The sequence below is a fragment of the Papaver somniferum genome, chromosome 7 (genome assembly GCF_003573695.1).
Source record: "Papaver somniferum cultivar HN1 chromosome 7, ASM357369v1, whole genome shotgun sequence".
NCBI lineage: Eukaryota > Viridiplantae > Streptophyta > Magnoliopsida > Ranunculales > Papaveraceae > Papaver > Papaver somniferum.
In genome coordinates, this window is record NC_039364.1 from 212,572,315 (window position 1) to 212,589,704 (window position 17,390).

Genomic DNA, 17,390 nt, shown 5'->3' on the forward strand with positions numbered 1-17,390 from the left:
TGCTCAATGTACTTCATATTACTTGCTTTGTAATCAAGCCACGTACATTTGAAATGGTATCTGTTGTCTTAGCTCAAATGGAAGAGCACATGGTTTTCAACCATGTAGTTTTGGGTTCGACTCGCATAGATGGAATTGTTACTTATTTTTGTGTGCTAAAACCTTACATGCTTCCGATGGCAGAAACAGTGATTCTTTATTTGATGCTCACAGAGTGGGAACCCCACAGAGGATATAGAGTCGACCCCATGGTCTTTGAGAAGCTTTTAAGAAATCTGCTTGCTTAAGGGATATTCCTTCAACTGTATTGGCCCCAGAGTCTATTTCGATATTTTCCAAAGGTATCTCTCATACAAAAGAGAGCAGTAATTTTTAGATTTTTTTTTAGGTTTTTTTTTAAATAAAACAAAATGGGGTTTTGACTGTTAGTTGATTTTGATTAAAAGTATAAGATTTATGTATACAATTCGTTTTTTTTATTGCTTGATTAATAGTTAGGTTTTCTGATTTTGCAGGTAAAGAGAGTCTGATTCGAAAAAGGGGGTTTATTTGCTGCATCTAATTTGATTTATTGTCTTTCGTCGTCATTTCTTTTCTCTTTGGTTTGTGTTTACTGTTTTTTCTGTTTAATCGAAGGCAGCATATATGCTAGGATGTTTGTAAAAATAACCAAAGAAAAGTTCCAGCTGAAGGATCTAACATTGATTTGTCTTGATGTTTAGCATTTTTGTTTTTCATTTCTTTGTTGCTACTACGCACCTTTGTTGCCTAAACTCCCAGTCTCGGGTGCTGCTATTTATTCATATGGCCATCCTAGATGAACTGTGTTAGTGTTTCTATGTATAATCAGTAGTGCTCCAGGAGCACATGCGATTAGAGATGTAAATACTAACCCAGTTTCAGTTAAAAAGCCAGAAACAAATGCACAACATAACCTTCTGTGTATACTTAGTTGAGTTTAGAAACTTTCTTGGTTGTGGTAATAAGTGTTCACTTAAGAATTTGACGTAGAAGAATGCTCAAAATGCTTCATCTCTTATGGCTTATTCGTATTCAACTTACTACGTACATTAGTGTATTGATAACATTTATTTGCTCAAAATTACATTGGTTTATAAAAAGAATTTACTCTTGATTTATTTTTTGGATAAAGGAATAAAATAAAAAAAATAGATTAATAAGGTGCCTGAGAGAATTACGGTTTATACAACCATAAGTGTCTAAACATGTATGATAGTTGTAGAATTAAAATGTTTATGAGATAGAGAAATTCATAAAGTTTGACAGGCATATCTGAGAATTATGAGTGGACTAGCTTACAATACACCTAATTTTATAATTGAGATAATCGCTCAATTCTGTTCACAAGAGTTGCTCCTACTGCAGTGGCTACATGGCATCCCACAAGACAGCTAGGAATATCTATGCTGGAAATCACGGACCATTTTTTCGCGCTTGAATACAAATATCATCTTTATTATGTGGAATGAAAAATTATGTCACGGAGGAATATGTACTATGAGATTTGGAATAATTTAATTTATAATTTTATATTATTGACTTATTCATTGTAAGGGTTGGACGAGCATACCATAGCTTGGCTATTGAATATTTTGTACATCAGTCGAGTCGATGATTTTGGGGTACCACATTGACAGAGATACACGAAATACATATAGTTTTAGAAATCAAAATGTTTCTTTAAACATATCTGGTTGTGGCTATCTTGGCTACTTCACATGAAGCAACTGAATCATATTTTGTCAACGGTTAAACGAGATATTATTTTACCATCTTGCACAACAAGTAACTTTTTAAAGAATATAATATGGAAAATTTAAGAAACTGGACTAGCCAAGATCAGGTCTCCTTTGCCTTACGGCCCCGGCTCAACCTCCCGTGATAGCCTTCAATTTACATACATCAAAACATACTCTATTCTAATCGAAAGAGAAAATAAGAAACTTGTGATGTTGCTATAATTTGGTGTCAAGTGTAATACATTAAAACAGACTACATCTTAGTTAATGTATCCAAATACTTTAAAAGATAAGTAAGCAATTTAGTTACTCAGTCACCTTTTAGCACTTTTATTCCTAGATTTCATTCTTTTCCTAGTGAAATACCTTATTTTCTTTTCTTAATATAGGGGTTTTTCTTATTTTCTTAAACGATGTACATGTTTTTACTACATTAGTGATTGTCCAGATTAATGTATACATTTTAGGTTATTAATAGACAACTCAATTTTTTTGTCGTAGGGTGTTCCTGCAAAAATCGTAAAATAAACTGATGATGCTGAAATGAAATGACTAAAAAATAGAGACAACACAGAAATTTTATAACTATCTTACTTTGATTTAACATAAGTATTCAATTGTAATTCAACATGAAAAAAAAACATTCTAGTAGCCTACAGTTGACACTGGTTTCCTTCCAACTCTTCCTACTTGAAGTAACTTATCGTGTACAGTTTCCTTCTATCTCTGCTTGCATTCAAGTTCAATACCAATTTGAACCCAAGAATCACCTTTTCTTTGGCGCTGTACTGCATCCATATGTTATTCAAACTTCAAATATGCATGAGGCAGTGCATACAATATCCAACTATAATCCAGTATATACATGTTGCGGAATCAAAATAAAAAATACTATATATATATGATAACAGATACAGTTACATACTTTATTTTTAGAAAATCGAATAAAGGAACCTTTGCTGAGAAGTCAGGTTGTTACTACCATTGAGGATCTGTCAACAGTATCCATTACAGAAGAAATACCCGAAAGTGTTGAACATTATTTTTGGTAAGTTTCATACTTAATTACATTAGTAGGTAAGGCTATTTGGTGAGGGAGGAGGATTACATCATCATAAGTAAAGAGAATCCTTGAATAGAGTAGATCAATCTAAAACCATCTTATATATATAGCCATGATGACTACCATACAAATGGTAGATACAACCTATCAATATAAACAAAGTTTAACGACTGATTAATCCATGATGACATAAACCAAAAATAATAAAAGATGATTTAAGATTTGTAATAAAACGAAGTTAAGAAATGGTGGATGTGTATATAGAAACATTAGTATACTATAGATATCTCAAGCTTTGTTCCAAACAAAGAGCTTAACATTATGTAGTTATGAAATGAACTAATCATATCATGTGACACATCTCACAACGTAATTATGATACAAAAAAAAAATATCAAGTGTTGATTTGTTCTTGCAAATGATAAAAGAGGGGTGCAGAGAAAAGGAAGATAGTAAGAAAATGTATACCCGATTTTCAAGCCGCCGGTGATCTCGCAAAGGATTTGTGTTATATACAAAGCAAGATGGAGGTTTTCAAATCTCTTGTACTCCATCCAAGACATTTTCAATCAAATATACTAGAAAGAAAAATAGCAATTGCATGAGTACCATAATACGAATTATATGCATACATTGTTCTATAAAGTGTTTTTCATAAAATTGTACCTTGATGTTATTTAGTGTTCCAGCTACCAGTTACAAAACTAAAGGGGAGAAACTTCTTTCTTTGGAAAGAAATTTAGTTTCTTTCATGGCTTTTGAATGCTATACTTGATGATTGAATCTCTAAATAACTAAAATAAAAGAACACCGTTAGGATCAGCTACCAAAGATAAGCCCATCAGCATCAGCAAGATTGTTGGGAGTAATAATAAGCACGTCAGTCCTTGGCGACCACCCATCTTTCCAAGAGAACCTCTTCTGGTACCTGCTACATAGATGAAAACTATTCAACAACACTATCAAGATTTTTACAAATGTGTTCTTCTACTTGTTTCCCTAGGGATGAAATCACTTCTCCATCCATTTTTATATAGCTGCAAATATTTCTTTGTAATTATTTTCATCTGGCGTTTCATTAGACTTTGAATCTTCTTTGAAATTTTTTCCCAGTAAATAAGGTTCAAGCATTTTACTGTCACTTGACAATAGATGAGTTGTAGAATTTTTTTCTGCATTATTGATTTCGTCGGTATGATCAAATTTTAAATTTCGGTTAATGACATTCTAGTCTTTGCTTAGTTTTTGATATTTTCTAAACTTTGTGAGATCGTATTTTTGTCGTTTCTTTTCATTGTATACATATGTACGATCCTTTTATAATGACTTTAATATATTAATTTTTATAAACATGAAACTCAATCAGATATTACTGCGAAAACGTGATATCGTATTGACTATCCCTGTATATATCGTTCCAACTCATATTTTTCATGATCAGAATCCATCGGTTTTCTATTAAGGAAATACGGGCGTCATGTATAGGTTTCTTTTGTTGTGACATGTAACATTGTTTGATTGATAACGCTATGTTCTTTATTTATTGAACTAATTTGATCCGAAGTTTGAACTATCTTATTGTGGAGAGATGTTTTTCTATTTCTATTTTTCTCTAAAACCATATCTTTTATTGTTCTCAAACTTCATCTATTATAATACGAAAACTCTGTTATTTTTCTGGTTTATATAACAACAAAACTTTTTATTTTGTTGGTTTATATAGCCTATTTTTTATAGAGATTTTTGAAATCTTCTTCTTAATCTCAAAATAGAAAAATACTCATTCAAGCTACCAAAAGCATGAAGACCATTTAGAAAAATATAAGTTAATTAAGCTTTGATATATTGTTCTGCATCCAATTCTCGACGGTTTGTGTAAGGTTTCCAACCATTTTTCAATAAGGAAACAAAAAAATAAATAATGTATAGTTGAGTACGTATGGGGGCACTCATAAATGCAAGTTAACTTGTTTCCTATGTTCAGTTTTAAGTATTACTGGGGAGCTAATTCATGGTTAATCTTTTCAGCTTGCAAACTCATAGGGCTAGCCATTCCAACATAAAACTTACTTAAATTCGTCTTGGTGTATCTCCTTTTTCATGCTTATGCAACCATGAATAATGCCCAATTACGCTCATTTTTACATTTAAAAAAATAGTTTAGACATATTAAGAAATAGAAACTAACTATCATGTTTTTTTTTCTTCCTCGTTCTTGATTTCGTCTTTCGTTGGTTGATTTTATGAAGCATCCCCAAATTAACTCCACATATAAATTTCATTGTGCATCTTCATTACATGACTAAGTAAGTCTTCGATATAATCAGTTCCGGTTTATGCACAACTTTTTTGGCCTTCTCCAACTTAGTTTATGCATAAGTGATATCACGTTTCTTGATTTTGTACGCATTTTTAGTTGTTTACATTACAAAAACCCTTTCTTCGTGGACCCCCCAATACTTTCATGCATGTTGAACATGTGATGACCGTATCTAGGAATTTCTTCTCCGATCTTAAGTAAACCTCGTTTTCTTCTATGTTAGCACTTGATTTTCCAAAACTCTTATTTACATACTTGAATAAGTGTTGTGCAACCATGTTTAATGTGAATAAAATTAAAAATTGGTTGGAAAAAAATATAAAATTGAGTCTAGCGGAAGTAGAAAAACACCAAATACATTTACATAACGAAGAATGAAGGTATCTTATAAATATATCCGAAAGACATTATATCCAACCCCGGTCAATCTCCCAATATCTTTGTATTTTTCTTTTTATTTATTCAATATTATTCAATTATGTATTAATTTCTAAAATTCAATCTAGTGAAAACCAAGTATATTATATATCCCATAAAAAAAAGTATATTATATATATATATATATTCAAATAAAAATTCAACTCATAAATAACAAAAAAATGTATCACTATATACAACCCCGCTCAATCCCTAACTATGCATGTTACCTTTTATTTATATATTCAAGTTATTAAATCATGTCAAGTATACTACTTGCATTCAAATAAAGATTAAACTCAAGAATAATGAAACTTAAGGTAACAAAAAATGTATCCAACTACAAATTTCATTACATACAACTCAGTCCAAGATCTTATCTTTGCATGTTATCTTTTATTTATGGCAAGTAAAATCCCACCAGGACCATGACTAAGTGTGTTTGCTTACTAAAAGAACTCAACTTAGTTGATGAATGATTGTCCAAAATTGCCTCAGAAAAGAAATAGCACCCAACAATCTGACCGGTATAACTAAGATAATGGAAATCATCTAGTAGAATGTGATTTAGAATGTAAGATTATTAAGAGAAGAAGAAATTTTCTGATATAAAAGCCAAGACGAAATTCTCTGATCTAAAATCCAAAACCATATAAGATTGTTTATCTAGCAAACCTTTTTATGATGAGAAGAATATTGCAACCATGATTGAAGTACTTAAAAGACAATTAATGTACCAACTCAATCACCGCCTGCCTGCACCTTTGGACTCCCAGCAATCTTGGTGGCAATTTCTAAGCTTAATTTCACATTTTAAGTAATCAAGAATTCTAAGAAGCATATAACGGTTTAAGCTTAGAAAAATCATCAATTTTTGTAGGTTAAAAGTATACATAGAAATTTAAGATTCTTATTCACCAAATGTATTTAGCCTATTTTGAATTTTTGTGCACACTCAGTCCTACGCCATCGTAGATTCCTAGGTTAAAAGTATACATAGAACAACACTTGGTCCAATGGTAATTTACAACTCCCTGAGGTAATTTAAATTTGCAGTCCGAAGGCCTTGGTTTCTCCCCCGCAAGGTCGAGCTTGGCAAACAGAAAGATCGAATATTCATGGATCAACTATCTTTATCTCTTATTTGGAAGATTCTTGAGGATGATATCTAGAAGCCCGTCTCCCTGCACATGGAATCATCCAAGATTAACCCACAAATTGTTGCACAAAACAATTGTAATCCTCAGCACACTGTTACCTGATAGTTATCCGGCTTTGACCGGTTTTGACTGGTGTCCTTGGTGCTTTCATGCTGTTACTCCAACTTTGATTGTTGGTTTCCTCTTCCTTACTCTCTTAACTTTTTCCTCTTTCTCCTTGATAGGTGGCACAACATTTTCTGCGTCTGGATCCTGTAGACAGGACAAATCCGTATCATACCGTACCTAATTAATGTTGTACCTTGTTATCTGCAACCGAATCTGAATCTTTCGATTCAAAATTATCTGACTTCGAAAAATTTTAGAACTGTGAATTTGCCAGATTGGTTGGTTATACTGCACTCCCTAATGACCAATTTGAAAATAAGAGTTTCATCTTGATCTTGTTAAATCAACTTTCTGTCTGCTCTGCTTAGTTGACCTCCAATTAGACAATATAACTTGGTGAACATGATTCCACCTTACAACATCCATTCAATCATAACAATTATCCATGTTAATTTGTGCATACCTCGCTGCAGTGTACCTTGTAATTAACATGTTCATCAGCAGTGCATCTAATCTACTTTCCGCCGTTTTTTTCTGCAGTCTCTCCCATCACAGTAAATACCGCAGTTGATGTGGCATCCCTTGCGGCTAGGTTTAATTTGTGGATTACAATTGCCATGGCACTTCTTCAAAATCTTTTTTGCACTTGCTGTAGGAAGACTCATCATCATAATCAACTTTTTTAGTGCATTTCTTATGTACCATGTAGAACCACTCTCCACCCTCAATCAAGCCCAGGATCGTTTCTAAGTAGGTGAACGTCTTGTCCAGTTGCATATTGCAACGGTTAGTAGAATACCTGCAATTCCATTGGCTATCCCTTCAAAAACTGAATGAAACCAAAGTGCACCTATCAGAATTAAATGAAGAACTTTGTAACAAAACTTCATCTGGTTGAATATGCGCTGACGGCAGAATCGTGCTTCTTCAAGAACAAAACCTAAAGAGTATAGCCAAGAGTTTATTATTCATCCATATGTTATGTTGGAGTCCCACTCCGAGAGAACAAAACCTCAAGAGCATAGCCAAGAGTTTATTATTCATCCAAATCTTATGTTGGAGTCCCACTCCGAGAGAATCAAATAACGAAACCATTGGCAGTATACAGCGCTGCCTACTCACATATAATGCCATCTGTAGGAGTCGACCACAACTACATGGTTGAGAACCACGTGCTCTTCCGTTTGAGCTAAGACAGCAGATACCATTTCATAAAATACTCAGGGTTGTGGTGTTCTCCAGAATACATCTGAACCCCTACAAAATTCCAAATAATGAAGAAAGAAAAACATAAGAAATCCAATTCAGAGAGAAACAAAAAAAAATTGAAAATTAAAGGAGAAGTGCATTTTGGTTTCTTGCACAGTGCGCCACCCACATTTCAGATACATATGCAATGCGTTTGGAGAAAGTTATTAAAACTATCATACAAACGCAACAAACTATTTATATCTATTTTATTTTGGTATCAAGTTATAATTAAGAACGTTTCCCTTTTGGATCTAGGCAGCAAAGAAGGCATATAGTTGGTTAACGTTATTATAGCAAGGGTCTGTCAATTCAATCACCAGATTGTAAAACAACTTAAAATAGTTTTTTAAAAAATTGATATTCAAATCTTTGAAACAAAAACATAATCAGCTTAACAACTTACTTAAATTCCAAGATAAGAATCCAATCGAATATGAATATGTTTGGAGGAAAAATCACTTCGTCCATCGCCCATAAATCAGCTGCGAGACGTCCCAAATAAGCTACATCGGGTGCTGAGATATATACCAAATTAAGTTTAGTATGAAGAGATGATTACAGCTTTTCAACAATGAATGGGAAATCAGAGCAGTTGAAAAACTTTAATTTCACATAACATAAATCACCAAATTCAGCAATCTCGTACAATAGATAAGTCGATGCGCCATACACCCAATCAGAGATTGTTGCAATATACACAGTTACATAAACAATAATACAAGTCTAAATTTGAAAAATCAAACAGAATTTAAAAAAAAAAACATAGAACCCTTTTCCGTGTTTAAAGTGCTCTGAAAGATGAGGAAAAGGATCCAGAAACTATGTAAAAAAACAAACTTGCATCGAACAGCCGCAAATAACAAAGAATATGACCCACTCCATATTTAAAGGTTATGTAGTTTGAAAGCAGATGAAGATTTGAATAAGTTGAGTGGCCAGATTTAAAGGTTTTTCTTGCCATCAGAATTACCTCTAAGTGTTTGCAAAAAAAAAATTGTTTAGGATCCAGCTGCTACATGTTCTTCTTCATAAAGCTTCAAGGCCTTGTGTAAATCTTCTAGGTGTGATCACGTACAACATATTTGGATGGTGGGAAGGGAATCCCAATCCCAGGAACCATATTCTCTAGAGAGGGTCCTAAACCCACCATCACCCATGTGTTTTGAATTCCCTTACTTTCTGGTAATCATATTCCTAACTACCATCTATGCCTTTTCGCCAAGCATGTTATATGCTTTTTCACCAAGCATGAACCTGAAATCGGAAACGTCGTATATAATATATAGATATATCCTATTCAGCGACAGCGAGATAAAAGAAAATGAAAAATCAAGTAACTTAGCTAAAAGTGATCAAGGGCATTGTACAGTTCAGTGGTTCATTGATTTTTCGCATATTCACTGATTGTTGCATACACTTCATAGGTCAACATTTGTAAGGCAAAGTGTGATATCTCCAACGAATCTGCTCTGCACCACTCAATAGCTATCTGCCACATCTTAACAATAACATCAACAACAACATAATGAAGGAGATCAGTGACTTAAAGAGTATGTAAATGACTATTTGTCCAAGATTTGTGGAATTCATGCTTACCACATTTCATATAAGGTTGACTTCTTAGCAATGTAGGAGACAGCTGATTTTTGGACACGCTGTTCCATCATAAGTAGATGGAACAAAGGTGCGTATTCTGCTTACAGATGCAACATAACCTTTTCAGTAACAATAAGTACCATATATATATATATATATATATATATATATATATATATATATATATATATATATATATATAGTTTAGGAGAAGATATCTAATTATTTCAACATCGAAGAAGCTTACACTGCAGTTTTAATGAGTCCTGCTTATTGCCTAACCAGTGCAGTTTTAATGAGACTTGCTTATTCCTAGCCAGATAGGTCTAGATCAGCTTTCTGGTTTACAATACTCTGTGTATCCATGTCGTCATCATCATCAGACGGTCCATAAAATTCTTCTAGATAGTACGACGTAAAATTTTAAGCATGAATGGATATGTATACAACAGCAGATACATACAGTTAATGCCAAATGTGTAGGTCGACGAATATAAGAAAGTAAAAAGGCAAAGAATGGTTCAGTAATGAGGTTACGTTGGAATGGACATTGAACCAAAAGTGTCAACTGTTGAATCTGCAGGCTCCATCCAACCCAATGTTGGTAATTACATTGCCGGATGCGACTACTGGATTCCTTGTTATATTATTCTTAGGTCGGTCTGTGAAGAGGAGAGAGTCCACAAAGATAATTTGTTCAGGTTCTTACCGGACTTTTGGAGACAGCGCTCTTGCACAAATTCATTGAATATCATTTTAGGGTAGGGAACCTGTAATAGAAACAAATCAATTATTAGCTTCCTTCACAGGGCAGATGTCCCATGGGAAGGAGACCTCTTGATACAGGCAAACGTTCTGTATCATTCTGCCTGTTTTAATGGTTTTTTAATTAATCTATCAATTCGTGCACCATACTTGGTATGGTATGCTTGTCTTTGGTATTTCGTTTAGTTCCACGAAGTTATACTGTCACATTTTCAATGTGAAATACTGACTAAAGAGATAGAAAAACCCATTAGGTTTCACTTCCATGCGACCCCAAAGACAATGATATTGAAACTCTTCAGCTATGCCATGTAAATTGGTGCCTTGTTATTCAACTTTTTTACTTGGATTCTATACCAAATACTTAAAAGAATAAACCATGATAACTTTTATTGGTTTTGGTACCAAAAATGTTACTTCGAAGCCAGAGTGTGATTATGGTCCTAAATGTTCTAACAGTGTTGAATTGGGTTCGTGTTTGCTAGCATTAGCAGAAGGGGCCGTCACAGAATTCTGGTAACCTATCCATTTACAAATATCATGAAAACAAAGACCACCAAATGTTCTGACAGTTCAAGCAACTACGAATTCTCTTTCAAAATATTCAATTTATTTGAACAGTAGATCCTAATAAATGACATACGAAAATAAACGATCCAAGACACCTAGGCAGTTGACTCAAAGTCTAATGATATTTTTAGTATATCGAAGAAAATAATGAGGCAGTTGGTTACAAATCTAAATCTTGTGGTGGTTTTTGTTCGAGTCCCATACAGCTGCATAGTCCCCAACGTGTATAGGAAGAATTGAGAATCGAGTGCACGGAAAAATAAACACAGCCTCAAACCATATAAATGCCAATACTATACAATTATAGTAATACCTGCTTGTCATTATTCCAGTACTGCAATTCACTCATAAGCTAATTGAGAAACCCAAAAGAGACAAAATCTTCATTGAATTCCTACGGAATAAAAGGAAACAAAAACACTTCAGTAGTAGAAAACATGGAGATGTTTGACAGACAAAAATAGATATACATTCTTGTAGTTAATTTTATGCTTTAACAGTTAAATATGCACTAACATGGAGAGATTTAAGAGTTCAGAAGTTCAAGAATGATATTAAACTTAGTAGTTGAAAAAGGGGAATCTTAATACTTCAAGGGTTTCCCTTGTCGGACATAACAAAGGTCCAAGTTAATGTGTATCTAGAAAAATATGTATCTGGAAGAATATCAGAGTGTAGTAACATAATGTTTTGGATATTAGGTTAATCGGGATCTGTTACACAATTCTAAATGTACAAAACAAAAACAACCATTGTATTATACTCCATTGTGAGTTATAAAGGATATTCAAAATCAAAATTTCACAATTACCTGAAGAGGGTGGTTCAAGAATTTAAAACTTTGTTGCCGAGTAACCTAATCAAAAACTTTTTGCGAGATGGAGAGAGAGCTCCTATTCATGTTCTCTAACCAAGGTAGTGAAGAAAACAACATCAAAAACTAAAAACCCTAACCAAACCACACCAGAAAAATAATCAAAAAGCCTAATCAAATACAAATCTGAGAAGAGTTATGCGAGAAAGCTGCTAGAATCTAGATAAGATAAAGAAGATAAGCTTCCCATTAATCTATCAGTCTCCAAACCAAAAAAATTACTAAAGCTAATAAATTTCACTAACTAATCGTTTTATTTTGGCCTGGTTTAAAATCTGAATAAAAATCAACAAACCTTAATTAAAAACATCAGGGAAGTAAGGATGAATCAAAATAAAAGAGACAGACAATCAAAAAATCAAGGTTCCTTTTTTTTTTTTTGTAAAGCAATTCAAGGTTCCTGCGTAAAAGCAAAATTTGATCGGAGAGGAACAGGTGAAAATTCGTCGGAACATCGTTCTTGTATCAAAAAAAAAAATAGACAGGTGAAAAGGCTATTTTACGCGTTGAATTCAAACAGCCAGGAACCATAGGGATATATCGACAACCCAGAATCATCGATTGCTGCTGTAGCCATGTTTTCAAAAAAGATAGCCCTACAATTTGAGTCTCTCTTCGTTTTCTCCGCCATAACTTTACGGCAAAAAGCATAATTTCTTTCCAAATTGATATAATTCACGGGAATAATTTAGTGTTGTTGTTGCAGTACCAAAGAAAAAGCAACAATTTTAGGTTAATAGAGATCGAATTTCTTGTTATGGATTTACAACTTCTCTTTACGAAAAGAAACCTAAAGTATCAGCACTATCATCCCAATAGCTTTGCTTCAATGGAATTCCTCAGAGAAATAGTGTTGATGAAAAATTGCATGAGGTTTCAGAGAGAATTCATAAGAACGGAAGAGATGGCGGACGCAGAAGAACTTTTCCTTTTCCTCGATATGAAAAAAGAGGACATTTCACTCTTAAGAACTGACTATTATGCATTCACTGCATAAGGGAAAGTGAAAAATACTATATGGGTTCAACACATAGAAACCCAACAAAATGGATCTTTCATTGTCAACTCCATTCTTTCACATTTTGATATTTCTAGGTCCAGAACTTTAATTTTTAGGGCTTGATAATAAAGTGACATTTTCATAATGTCAAATTTACCCTTTTCAATATATACAAGAGAAAAATCATAAGATCCATTCATTTCTTCATTTTCTTTCTCTCTCATCTCTCTCGCTCGGTTGCAGGTTGCAGAGAAAAAAGTTTCAGGGTTTGCTCTCTCTCTCAGACGAAGAAACAGGCCGAGAACACGATTTCTAATCGAAATTTCCAGTGAGTAATTATTTTATAACTTAGATCTGACCTTTACAAAAAAAGATCCTGATTATCTAAACATAAATTCGAAATCAACATCAATTATTCTTCGGAGATTCAATAAAAATTCATCAGCAGGAACTGAATATGAAGATTCTCGTAGAAAATCAAATCGAACAGGAAAAATTTCAATTCAATCGGTTGATTTCGTAATCTGATTTCATTTTTTCTGCAGAGATTTCGTTCTAATTTAGTTTTCTGTTTGAAGATTCATATAAAGTTTCTAGGTTTATATTTCTTTCATTGATTTCATTTGCTTTTTTAGATCTGGAAGAATGATAGTAAATCATCTGCGTGTTTGTTATTAGAAGAAGAAGATCTGTTAGAAACGATGATAAATCGAAATTTTATTCTCGGTGTTTTGGAATTTTGGTGCATTTTTGGAGTTCATCCTGGTTATGATGTAGTTATTTAGAGATTTGAATGGATTTGATTCAATAGATAAAATAGTTGAGCATCAAATAATCTATGAATTCGAATCAGTCAAATATTATTTCAATTTTATTTTGAATCTGAAATTAAAGCTTGTGAATCTCAAGTTAAGGTTTCATCATCTCTTCTCAGTCTCCATTCAAGTCAGAAGTCTTCTATAATCTAATTAGTTATTGTTTCATCCCTTTCATTTTTTCCAAGGTTTTTTTAAGTTGGGATTTCCTCTTCTTTGTTGTTTTTCATGTATGTAATGATGTTTTAAACCTTAGGACTTACTTATTGTGCAGGTTCAACAATGGAACTATGAAGATCTTCAACAACAACAGAAATAAAGAAGATAACAACTAATCGTCATTCACAGGTGATTCAAAATCTGATTCTTCTTTTGCTTTGGAAACAACTAATGAAGAAGCTGTTAATAGTAATAATTTTCATCTGGAGATTCGGTATCACCAACATCTGAAAATTCTGTTTTTGAGTTCTAAATGTTTGATGAATTGCTTTTGTTGTTTGGTTTTATTGATGTTGTTTAATTTTTGTAATTTAAGGATACAAAATGTAGATGAAGTATTTGGATCTGGCATTTAGTATGTTTATTTACATATTCTCAGTTTTTACTAAACAAAATTGTTACAAAATGTGAAGAAGGACACACAAAACCTTTTTTGAGATCTTTACTTCTTTCAATTGCTAATAAACCCAGTATGTCCATCCTTCCATGTAATGAAGTTTTCTACACTTCCTTGATGTAGAACAACTTTGGGTACTGGAATCTGTACCTGGAGATGTAAATCCTGAAGAGAGTGATGGAGAAGTTGAGAAGGTTTTCCAGACCTTGCAAAGTTTACCCTCAGAAATCCCATCAAGAAAGTAAGAGTTATTCTCCTTCATTTTGTTGTACTTATGTATACTACAGTTTTCATTTGTGCAATTGGGAAGTTGATATATACATTCAACTACACTACCATATATATGGATCCACTGTAAAGGTGGACGACTTTTGGAGTTCATGAACTGCCAGTGAACAACACATTTGGAAGTGTTTTCTTCTTTCATGGAAAATCATACCTTCGTAAGAGAATTGACGTTAGTAGATCAACTATCTAACATGTCATATTATGTTTCTAAAACTCAGGTGGCTTGTAGATTACATGATGGAGCTTGGGTTCTTCAAATCACTTTCCCAGTGGGTTGGCAATAACCTTATGAAATATGGGGACCATGAAACATGGGCTTTTGATCTCCAAGGTGATGTTGATATGTTCAATTCATACAGGTATGCCCGATTATCCTCATTAATCTGCTGGTATTAGCTACTTCAGGTAACGTTTTTGTTTTGATTCAATATGATTGACTCATTTAGTAGTTCTATTTTCTTATTTAGTTTGATTAGGTTTTGATTCTTGTTTTGGTTGTTCTATTCAGGTCAGAGCAGAAAAATATAATTTTTCTGGAATCAATGAATTTTGAATCTAGGTACGTTTAGATTGTTGTTATTACTGTTGATGTTGTTGTTTTAGGTTCAATTTCTTGGTAATACTAGTTGAATCCAATCATCTAAAAACGATGAACTCTCATGATTACAATGGATTCAGTTATTGACTTGTATCTGTAGATGATAAGATGAAATCTGATTGTTAAAACATCTGTAGATGTTGGGACTTACACATGCTTGTTTAGTTAGTTGATTATACATGCTTGTTTTATGACTTTTGGAGGCTGGCAGTATTGCTTTTGCATCTAGACTAGTTTGTGTATACAATGATTAGTTTGGCTGATATTTTTATGTTTCTTTTACAGGAAAATCAACACTTGTGGTGGTGTTGATGGTGGAGGTGCAGGTTTTGGAGGAGGATGAGGAGGCAGTGGTGGTACTTGATCAGATTTGGAAGATAATTTGTATTTGGAGTTAGTGGTGGTGTTTTGGTATGAAGCTGAGAGGTTTGGTATGGATGTTAGAGCTGTGTTAGACATTGTAAGTTGGATCTACTTTACATTCTGCTTGTCTTAGTGGTGGTGTTTTGGTATGGATGTGTAATTTTTAGTTACACAAGCTAAATAGATGTGTAAATTTCCGTTACACATGCTAATTAGATGTGTAACTTCTAGTTACACAAGTTAAATAGATGTGTAATTTCTAGTTACACATGCTAATTAGATGTGTAACCTTTACTTACACATACTTTGATTTAGGTAACTTAGGCTTGCAAGTTCATGATAAATGGCATATTCCATATGCAGGTGTAACTCCTAGTTACATAAGCCATATGCATGTGTATCTCCTAGTTACACATGTTATATGCATGTGTAACTCTCAGTTACACAATTCAGATGCATGTGTAACTACTAGTTACTCTAGTCAGATGCTTGTGAAACTGAATATACATTGTTGTATGTACTGTTCATTTTGATCTTATAAATACTGATTGCTTGTTGTTATATTTCAGGTTTCAGATAACTTCATAAAAGCTAATTGCTTAAACGTGGTAATGATCTCGCTGGAACTGGAGTTGACGTTGATTACACAAGTCAGATGCATGTATAACTCTCAATTACACTAGATAGACACATATGTAACTCTCAATTACACTAGACAGATGTGTGTAAATTCTAGTTACACATGCTAAAAAATTGTTGTAAATGAATATTAAAGTAATACATGTATTTTTTTTTTTGTGTTTTCTTTTTTATGTCTATTTTCTGCGTATATATACAAGTGTAACTTTGCATTACACATGTCACAAGGATGTGTAACTTTTGGTTACACTTGCCATATGCATGTGTAACTTCTATTTACACATTCGCAATGTACTTTAATAATTTCGGGCCTAGATTTAATAATTTCGGGCCTATATTTAAATTTTATTTAATTATGGACTTGACAATATACATAAGGGTATCAAGATATTTTAATAATTCGGGACCTAGATTTAAACTTCTTTTAATTAAGGGTCTCATATTATGGGTTACCCATGGGTGGGGCCTGAGCATAATTTTCCCTAAGGGAAAACCTTGTATCCACTTATTGTGCATAACCCATGACAGTAAAATAGATGCAACAAACTTCATCGAGGGCAGACAGATTATCTGTTTAAATGACCCAAATAATATCAATTCTCAGAGGTATGAAATAAAAGTAAAGTCTTACAACTGTAGTAGGGAGCCTTCCATGTTAAAACTTTAATAAGAACATGCAAACTTAAAGTAAAATGAAAATCAGTGATAATAAGAGAAAACTAACACCTTACCTAGACTGGTAGTTGCAAGCCATATATAGATGATTAATTTTCAAGATATTTAAAGCCAGACTGAACCTACAAAGAAAATAGTAACAGAGATGGGTGAGTCGTTGATATAATAGAAACAACAAATAACAAATGCACTCATCAAAAAAAATATCAAAAGTCCAAGTTAATTACAGTACTTCAGAACAAAAGATGGAGCGCAAACTCGAAAACAAAGGGACAAAAAGTTAGGAGCCTAAAAACTTGTCAAACATTCATTCAATAAATCTATACAAAACAAAACAGACCCAAAAAAATCCTATACAGAACAAAACAGACCCAAAAAAGTTGCAAGCAACCAATCACGAAAAGAGTCAAAACCAATCTAAGCTGAGGATTGCAGCATCTACGTGTGTACTCAACATTTGGAGTTTGTAAGGAACTCTTTAGACAGGACAAAAGAGATAGAATCATGAAAGC

General features: G+C 33.1%; 2 long non-coding RNA genes across 10 annotated transcripts; one reads left to right on the plus strand and one right to left on the minus strand.

The window, feature by feature from the left end:
* Positions 1–6,378: 6,378 nt before the first annotated feature.
* LOC113299505 lies at positions 6,379–12,872 on the minus strand. Of its 9 annotated transcripts, none has more exons than XR_003335085.1 (9): positions 11,822–12,872; positions 11,324–11,404; positions 9,923–10,445; positions 9,676–9,772; positions 9,050–9,577; positions 8,483–8,594; positions 7,292–8,085; positions 6,819–6,972; positions 6,379–6,744 (listed from the first exon to the last, which is right to left on the minus strand). It is a non-coding gene; the product is annotated as an uncharacterized LOC113299505 (long non-coding RNA). The 9 variants fall into 9 exon arrangements; XR_003335079.1 differs by having other exon boundaries at positions 6,819–8,085; positions 9,923–10,029; positions 10,213–10,445; positions 11,822–12,871; XR_003335081.1 differs by having other exon boundaries at positions 6,819–8,085; positions 9,050–9,333; positions 9,447–9,577; positions 11,822–12,871.
* Positions 12,873–13,024: 152 nt separating this feature from the next.
* Positions 13,025–14,891, plus strand: LOC113293758. The gene is made up of 4 exons (XR_003332534.1): positions 13,025–13,212; positions 13,974–14,047; positions 14,439–14,556; positions 14,822–14,891. It is a non-coding gene; the product is annotated as an uncharacterized LOC113293758 (long non-coding RNA).
* The last annotated feature ends 2,499 nt before the right edge of the window (positions 14,892–17,390 follow it).